We start from the raw sequence: 10,428 nt of genomic DNA on the forward strand, positions 1-10,428 counted from the left end.
ATTCTATGTACTATTACTACTGGATTAGAATACCCCTAAGTGTCTCTTATTATATTTAACTACTTCTATACAAAATTGTCATCATGGAGACTGATGTACTGATGTGACATTGTTTTTCAGTATCCTTAGCCTCGTTCCATTTTGAAGTTCTGTTTCTTATAATGTGATGTACCTTAAATATTATTAACAAGTTTATTTTGCTCTGTTTCATTACTATGACAGTGCTATGAGTTACTGGCTTTTATATGGTTTACAAAAGGAGAGCAATTACCTCAGTTTAACTGAATTATTCTAATCTGTACTTACTTTAGGCCTGCAAAAGCCCTATTTGGTGCATTTGCATTTTCTTCAATATAAATTGTGTTCAAAAGTTTTACTTTTTAAAATAATCTAGACCATCCCTCCACCATGTTGCAAGATGTGATGTTATTGGCTTTATGTCATGGGTGACTGAAAGGTGTCACTTCAAATCACTAGTAAGGCAAATCACAGCTGATAGTATATTTTACACTGTGCTTAATAAGTCATGCACATCAAAAAACACATTAATCATTTTGCTTTCAGTCAAATGACTTTCCAATGAACTACATGCTACTGGAGTGGCAGATATCCCATGCTGTTATAAGCAGCATTATAACATAGAAAACAGATGAATGCAAGCCAGACATTAGACAGTAATCAGGAAGCTAAGACAATACTAGCGATTTACAGAAAATATGCTGAAAACATAATATATATGGTTAAAAAAAAAAAAAAAAAACATTACTCTAGTATGCCAGATTATTGCTCACATACTAAAATATTAGATGATGCCTGATCATGAGTTATGGCATCTTCGGTAACTGAAGAATTGGGGTACTAATGTGGAAGGCAAAATTGCTACCCTGAAACCCAAAAGAAAAAAGAAAAGGACTGAAGAAAATTACATACACATAAACAGATGCCCAGAGATAGACAGCTATTCTGTTTTAGGTATTGTCATTTAAATTGCAAGTAATCTATCACAAAATGTAAAATTATATGTGAACACAAATCAGCACATCAAAAGGCAGCTGTTTTGTGCACATACTCGTAGGTTCATGGGTAGTAACTAGGAATGCAGACCAGGTGACTATTAAAGATCCTAGCCCAAATTCGCAATTGCCTCATTGCACTTTCTGGTTAAGTGACTTGCTCAAAGTTACACAGTAGGCAAATGTAGTTAATGGATTTCTAATATACTAAGCTGCAATGAGTTAGGCTTCCTTCCCTTACTCTGCTGTTTTCCAAAAACCTGCTGTGAGACTAAAGAATATAAGTGCTTCATTTCAACTATTTTCTGCACTTCTGATTAACTAAAACAATATTTGCTACATATCTGTTTGTTTAAACTCTGCAACTTATTTTACTGCATTTTTTAGATTGTCTGCTAAGTGAATTCATGTTACAACCTGCAGTTACTGTTCATCTCCTTGTTCTGTTCACTATTATTTTATTATTTTTTGTTTATTAATATTGTCATTTTATGTGTATGACTTTTTTATGTCTTCTAATACTCCTTTCACCTTTTCAAGGCTTTTAGTCTTAAAACACACATTACTGAACACAGATCATTTAAACCAGGCCAGCTACCAGCATTCAAGGGCAGTTGCCATTGTAGTTCCACTTTTTACAGTCTAAGATTCCAAGGTCCCCCCCTCTTTTTTGTTGGTTAACCTGCTCTAAATCTACAAATTTAAATTTGTGGTCCGGGTGCCCTTGAATATGGACTCTAAACTTAAACACCTTTTAGAAAATGAAACACAAATTTGTAAAGATCCATGGAACTTCTTAAAAAGGATAGGGGAGATAATAATAACAGTGGATGTGAAAGACCTTTATATAGTGATACCCCATGAACTGGGAGTTACCTGGTTTTGTGACTTTCTCTCATGAAAAGGTGTAGAGCAGAGAAACATCAACGTTTATGAACAACTGATTAATATTGTATTAAAAAAAAACTACATTTATTTTGAAGGTGGTTTTTATGTGCAAACAAATGGAGTAACTATGGGTTCACCGGTAGGCTCACTATTTGCTAATATGGTTATGGTGGAATGGGAGAAAAAATATGTAAAGGAAGGACGCTATAAAGACTTCCTAAGATTTTATGTAAGATTCTTGGATGATTTGTTTTTTATATGGAAGGATAGAAAAGAAAATATTCCCGGTCTCATAGATTTTTTTTAACGGAACCACTGACTTTTTGCAATTTACATCACAAGTAGCGCAAGGGAGTATACCATACTTAGATGTTCTCTTGGAGAAAGATATAAATAATAAGACATATGTGGCACATATTTACAGGAAGTCCACATACTCAAACTCTCTCTCTTACACTACACTAGTCACCATCCCATAACCCATAAGCGAGCAGTGGTTAAAGGCCGATTTGTAAGAGCAGCTAGGATGGTAACAAAGGAAGAACATTTTTCAGAAGAATGTGAAGTGTTAAGAGGGATGTTTGAAAATATGTTACTCACCAAACTTGATAGATAACTTATACCAAGAAGTAGTGAATAAAAGAAACAGGGGGCATTTTAAGCCTATTTTACACTCAACATTAATACAAGAGGAGGATGGACCAGTTATTGAAAGGTTAGGTGATAGTAACAAAGAAAATAGATTTAAGCATGCATTTGTAACAACTTTTGCTATAGAAAGCTATCATATAAGAGGAATAATACAAAATAATTGGTCTATTATTATGATAGAAAAAACATGTAGTAATACTTTAGAGAAAAAAACAACCATAGTGTACCGTAAGGGGGTCACCATGAAACAACTATTGGAGAGGCCTAGAGAAACGAAACAAACTATTAACATAATGAGAAAATGTGGGTGGTGTGCTTACTGTAAATATGTTTAGGAAACCCAAACAATTAAGATAAGAAGACACATAAAGATGAGGGGTAAGTTTGATTGTTCCACAAAGGGAGCGGTATATGTAACCCTGTGCCAGGACTGCCCCGCTTTTTATGTTGGAAAAACTGAGCATACCCTAAAAGAGAGAATATATGAACATACATATGACATGAGGAAAGAAAGGACAACAAATGCATTGTAAAAACATATTCAAGGGCACCCGGACCAAAATTTAAATTTGTGGCTTTAGAGCAGGTTAACCAACAAAAAAGAGGGGGACCTTGGAGTTTTAGACTGGAAAAAGTGGAACTCCAATGGCAACTGCCCTTGAATGCTGGTAGCTGGCCTGGTTTAAATTATCTGTGTTCAATAATGTGTGTTTTAAGACTAAAAGCCTTGGAAAGGTGAAAGGAGTATTAGAAGACATAAAAAAAGTCATGCACATAAAATGACAATGATAATAAACAAAAATAATAAAATAATAAAACCAAAATAACTTGAAAATATGTTGAAATCCCAACGGAAAGACCAGGCAGAGAAACACAGACACTAAATCATCCAGAATGAAATAAAATGGTATTTATTGAAACAAATGGTAAGCGCTTTCGCAGTTAAGCTTCATCAGACCAAATACAATTACTGAAAGGCACTCCATTTAAACACATGATAAAAACCAAAACCCAATCACAGAAACACATTAATTACAGGTAAATTAAAAGTAATAAACACCATTTAAAGATGCACTATCACATCTCTTAATAATTTCACATAAAAATGCATATAACAACAAATATAAAAAAGCAAAATAATTTGCACTATCATATGAGATGAAAAAATAAAAAATAAAAAAATAAAAAAATAAAAAATAAAAAATAAAAACAGATAACAATCACTTTGGAAGTCTCCTTTTCTTCAATAAGGGCTTAATAAAAGCCCTCTCATTTAAACCTCTCCCTCTGTCTGCACGAAGCATAATAATCCAATAGGTCTCCCTGTGTTCTGTATGGGTAATGATATCACCTTCCCTAACACTGGGGAGGATGGTCTCAATGACCCTAAAACTAAATGTATGGGTCTCCCCAGCATCCATAACATGTTTTGAAAGTGTATTATGTATAGACCCCTTCTTAATGTGATACACATGTTCCCTCATCTTATCACGCAACACCCTATTGGTCTTACCTATGTAGAAAGAGTTACAGATGGCACTCTCTGCTAAATGCACCACATGAGCGGTAATGCAATTGGCATGAGCATGGAAGGTAAATTCTCTGCAGAGGTCAGGGTGGTGGAACAAGCTAGAAGTGTTAATAAAAGAACAGAAATTACATTTGCCACATGGTATAGTAAGACTCGGAGCAAAACCTATTGTGCTTGGTCCCTTGTCATAACAAAGTAACCTTTTCAAGTTTTTTCTATTCTTAAACAAAAACCTAGGTTTATCACCAACAATCTTACCAATACCCTCATCAACCTGTAAAATGGGCCAATGCTGTGTAAACAAACTAGTAATCTCTCTATGATCACTAGTATAAAAAAGGGGGATCCTGATATCACTTGTACCTGGACCAGATGTATTACCATTACACACACAAGTTTCAAATGGGGGTCCAAAGTAAGGTCTTGCCGTAGTGGTCCTTAACTGTTCTAGTGTTTGTCAAATATTGCAAAATATCTGCTGCAAAAATTCTCTTCCCTGATCTTGACAAATGCATGACATCCTGTCTGAACATGTGTACCCAAAACTAGGCTTGGATGCTCTACATATTTCCATTTTTTAAAACAGGACATGTCTCCACAGTGGTGAAAAGGGCATTCTATATTGCTCACCACATAAGTAAGGGCATTGCATCCCAAAAAAATAAGTTATAACCTCTCTGTACTCTTCTCTCATCAGGCCAGTAGAGTACAATGCCCCTTTTGGTATGTACCTTTCTAAGCACCTACAGCATTTGGAGAGATCCCAAAGTTCCTCACAGGGAAAATTCAAAGTCTTCAGCATCTGTCCTATGTGGATCATCTGAAATCACTGTCACTTTATTCTGTTTCATACAGACTACTCAGAGGAGATCTATGCCTTGCATATAAGGCAATCTTTGACCCTGCTTTATTGGAAATGCTGCATATCCACATTTTCAATGGTACACGGCTTGCTCAGTCTAAAGACCTTAACCTGGTATATGGCATTAATAGAACCTGCTGGAGGGATAGATTTGTCTCCCAGAGGTTACCACATCTTTAGAACAGACTCCCACTTCATGTCAAACAGAGCACCTCATTGGCCTTCTTCAAACGCAATCTGGACGATTAGATGAGTAACCAGAAATTCACCATGGGGATTCCACCTGTGCTCCTTTGGACAGGGGGAATTGGTGCTGATCATGGTAATATGGGTAGAAATTGGCTAGGTTTGTAAGGGCCCTAGGGCAATTAGCCTAGTAACTTCCTATGATCCTATGATCCTATACTTTTGAGACTGCATAGTGATTCTATTGCTTTACTGATAAACCAAATTTGTCCCACTAAAGAATGTGATTAAGGGGACATTTTTTCTACTTTTCAGGGCAAATAACATAAAAGCCAAAAATGTCAAATGTCTGAGTGCCAGAGATACAGAAGATGGTATGGAATTCGACATTTTAGGCCAGAATATTTACCATAACTTGTTCCTGTCAAACTTGTAAAACTGCCAGTGTGCTTTACTGTGTTCAAAACTTAAAACCCACTTTAATTTTGCTTGTATACCTATATTGAAAACCGTATCACAGTTGTAGCAAAATTTAGCTATGAAGTTTGGTTTTTATATTTATTTTTTATATATTTTTGTTGCTTATGTGTTTGTTTTTTGAACATCTTACTAGATTGATGAGCGTTCATGTAGCAGTTAGTGTTTTACTGTAAACATCATATCAGGTTTATACTTAGTTAACTATATGGATGGCAGGACTGTTTCAGCTTGTGTTGCAGCTTAGCATTACATTTTTCAAAACATCAGTATACTTGCAACAGCATGATGAAATGGTTCATGTATGATGTATATTATATTGTTTAGATATCTGCAATATATGTCTTATTTATTATATTTGAAATCTATTACATAAGTTGTGGTTGGAACACACTAAAAATTTACTTATTTTGCTAAAGTGTTAGGTCACTTTAAATCACTTGGTTTCCACTAATTATGTAATTGGAGGGAAAAAGGTTGCTAGCAGTGATTGGTTTAACAGTGTTTAAAATGTTTAGGCTTGTGATAGAATTTTATGTCTGGTGAAGCATAGGATTACTACTCGAAAGCGCTTACATGTCTTTTACTAAATAAATCGTTTGGCTTTATGCCGCGCTTGTCCTTTGCCTGCTTGGATTTCTTGCATTACAGTTTTGGAGCTTGGTCTGGACTTTATCTGGTGCAGTGGTTTTGTTTTTGCCTAGAGTTGTATAAATGTCCAAAAATAGTACCTACTCACTATATAATGCCTGAATCAAATTTCAGAAAAATGGAACTTCCATTGTTTTAGTACTGAACGCATTTCTAGATGCAGCATATAAATTTAGTGTGTTGAAATTGTGATTAGAGAGAGAAATGTACTGTGGTGTAATATGCTGGCATTTTTACATTTTCCCTCCCTCATCCCCATATTAGTACTTACAGCATTCTCACAGTGATTGCTTTGAATCACATTAAGTTGTTCAACATATAATAACTGACCAGACTGTTAAAACCATTCTTATACTGCAAGCCTGCAAATTTATAGAATGCACCACTGAATGCATTCAGTGAATCTGAAAACAGTTAAAAGTGTTTAAACAATTTGAGCAATGAGCCTATTAATAAATTCAACCACTTGTGCAAGGAGTAGTTGATGTTTTTCATTTGGAGAGGTATCTGACCTTCATTGCAATACAGGAAAATTGACCTTAAGTTGTGTAGAACTTGAAGACAATGAGAATATTCAAAAGTTACCCCTGGTTATGTCATATAAGACCTTGGGTTTACTAGTGGAAGGATCACTGATGCATAATATACAGATAAAGATACATCACTGATGCATAATATACAGATAAAGATACGTGTGATCCATAAGGTGAAGTACCCTAGCCACAGTTTAACCCATATATATATATACTATTACAGGTAAAATCAAAGCCATTAATCCAATGATAATACCCCACATTATATTTCTACTTCAGAATGTACCAGTATGGGGTAACCACACCATACTGATAGATATCCAGGAGTATATTAATGGAAAGAAAACACTTGCAAACTGCCAAAGATAATCAAATGAAAAAATGCAAAAACAACAGTACGGTCTTTGGTATACCTCCACGACCTCTCAAAACACTTATATGGAGCCTTTAAAAACAATGACACTTTAATAAAACACTTAAAATAAATGAAAGCACAAACAATAGTCTTTTCCAAAGGTGAGCTGTAATATCCGATAAGCGCTTTCGGCTCTTAGCCTTCATCAGATCATAATTTCCTGTGGCTCCCCTCTTTAGTTAAAACTTAAAGTCAGCCAATAAAATGCTAGCTTCTGGGTGACACCTTCCATCCATCCAACAGAAATATACCAATGATTCTCTTTGACAGGTATCGGCCTCCTAGCCTGTATCAACAGAAATCCTTCTGTTTTTAAGAATAGGCTTAAATGGAACCATGTTATTTAGACCAGGGAAGCGATCTGCTCATAGGTTCACTATCCAGTTAATTTCTCTTATCTCAGTGTGATTGGTAACATCCCCTTCCCTAATAGTTTGAGGCACACACTCAGTAGTTTTAAAAACAAACCTATGAGTAGGATTAGCGGAAATATGTAGTGCAAGTGCATTCTTGGGATCCTTGTTGCTAATATCTCTTAAATGCCATTGAACCTTAAGATGCTGGTCTATTTTGCCAATGTAAAAGGCATTACATTGGCAACAGGAGGCAAGGTAAACCAGATGTCGGCTATTACAATCTGGATAAACATCAAAAACAAGTCTTTTGTTGGTAATGGGGTGGCAAAACATATTACTACTATCAATCGACGTACAGGCTTTGCACCTACTTCATTTAAAAGTCCCCTTTCTATCAGAGATTTTCTTACAATTAAATCCATCCTTGCCACAAAGTAATCTCCTGATATTTTTCTTGTTCTCGAAAGAAAATCTCGGATGGTCACCTACAATGTTTTTTATTTTGCTATCCTCCATCAGTATCGGCCAAAATATTCTTATTATTTTACGTATCTCATAAGTATTAGTACTGTATGTAAGAGTACACTTTACCACATTATCTTTTCTCCTATCTTGCTTACTGATGGTAGGTCCTTTGCTGGTGTAGTATGGGCTCCCTTTACCAACCCTTAGTTCATTAATGTCAGATCTAATCTTCAGGTCTTGACTTTTATACCCTCTGTTACAGAGATGCTTCTGTAGATTTTCACATTCTCTGGTAAACTCAATATCACTAGTGCAAAGTCTGGAAATTTGAAGCACTTGATTTTCTATAACATTTTTAAAAATGTGGTTAGGATGCATGCTGTTGCAATGCAAATAATGATTCTTCCAAGTATTCTTTCTATGTAGACTAGTCTTTAGTCCAACACCATGATATAAAGTAAGTTTAGCATCTAAAAAGTCAATTTTTTCTATTGAATGATTGACCTTAAATTCCAAGAAAGTTCTGCTAGAGTTCAAAAACTCAGTAAACAGCATCAGTTGATTCTTATCACCTTCCCACAGAATAAAAATGTCATCCACAAAATGACCATAGTACAGTAGATGTGAAAACCAAGGGTTGGCATCACTAAGGACCTCAGTTTGTTCGCAATGGGCAAGCACCAAATTCGAGTAACTCTTGGCACAGGGGGTGCTCATGGCAATCCCCCATGTCTACCAGTAATAGTCTTTGCCATAAATAAAAACATTATTTTCAAGGGGTGGTGCTGTTGCAGTGTTGTCACCTCACAGTTAGACGTTGCCCGTTCGATTCTCAGTTAGAGCGTCTACTGTGTGGCGATGTGCGTGAATGGGCGTACCTTCATTGAAGGTTGTGCGTTAGGCCCGGCAAGCCAGCATGTAAAACTCTACTGCCAATCATTAGCGGACCGAAGTTCCGCTGTGGCGACCCCTAACTGGGAAAAGCCAAAAGACACAAACAATCTCCAATAAGAAGCACAACAAATCCGCTTTATGCCCAGTCTGATGGAGAAATTCTCAAATAGCTTCAATCCCATACCTATTGGAAATAACAGTGAATAAACTGTTCATGTCTATAGTAACAAGAAGAAGGTCAATCATGTTAGATAGATTTCATGTTTTCATATAGATTTCTACAAAAAAAAAAAAACACCTGTATCCTTCAAAACTGAATTGGCTTTCAGCAAAATATTTTTCAACTCATTCTCTACATAAATAGAAAGAGGCTCAGTTATCCATCCTCATCCTGCTACAGTAGGTCTTAAGGGTGGATTTTCATAATCTTTATTAAGTTTAGGTAAGCCACTGATACTTGAAATAGTGGGTTTCTTTACCTCAAAGAAGTCAAATAGCTCCTTGCTTAGACATATTTCCATGAACATATCAGACAGGCTATTGTGAAACCTGGAAACCATTATCTACAATTCCCTCTTACTTATTTTCCTATAAGTGCATTCATCATCCAGCATATCTAGCATTCTGTTCCTATACCACTCAGAGTCCAAAACAACAATAGCTCATCCTTTGTCAGCAGGTATTACGACAAGATCATCCCTTTCTTTGAGCTGAAACAAGGCTTCTTTCTCTGCAATGTAATGTTATAGACGAGCCCACTCTTTCTTTTACTCCACCTGATCTTCCCAACTTCATTCTCACATAATTTTATAAAGAGCTCAACTGCAGGATGATTCACAGGTACAAAGGTACTCAGACGCTTATACTGTTCATGTTTCCAGTTATTGTCACTCCAAAGATAGATTTCAAAGTCACATTCCTGCCAAACTGTTTAATGTCTGTCACAAACTCATTTAAGTCTGAACCTAAAAAAAGGGATAAAAGTAAGACTCCTGCTTAGCAGTTCTATCTCCTCATAACTAAGTGGTGCATGTGAGAGATTCACCACCAAAGTCTGATCTGTTTCACTCAAAAAGTTAATTTTTCCTCTTCCTTTTCTGACTTGGTGATCATGGATTCCTGTGTACCTGTTGCTTCATAAAAACTGGACGTTGGCAAGTGAATGGTGCATGGACTACCCCTTCTTTGGAACTAGTCCCCAGCGAAGTACTCACAGCAGGTTCTGATTCCTTAACTAAAGAGGTTTACATGACAGAGGTGGTATTTACATCTATTAGGTCTATCGTTCTTATAGTGGACTCTCATTGTGATACTTCACATTCTTGATTGACAGATGTCTGACTGTCTGAGTCAAACTAGTCTCTTCTATTTTCTTTATTAACTTGATTTAAAGGGAAATGGTCAATAATAACACTCCCTTTACTTACACTAGATTTCCTTTTATGGAAGGGTCTATTCCATCCATTATTACTTAGATCTTCCTTCAGCCATTCAAATCTATGTCCT

The sequence above is a fragment of the Protopterus annectens genome, chromosome 11.part0, assembly GCF_019279795.1.
Source record: "Protopterus annectens isolate FY-2018-M chromosome 11.part0, PAN1.0, whole genome shotgun sequence".
In the NCBI taxonomy this organism is placed as follows: Eukaryota; Metazoa; Chordata; order Ceratodontiformes; family Protopteridae; genus Protopterus; species Protopterus annectens.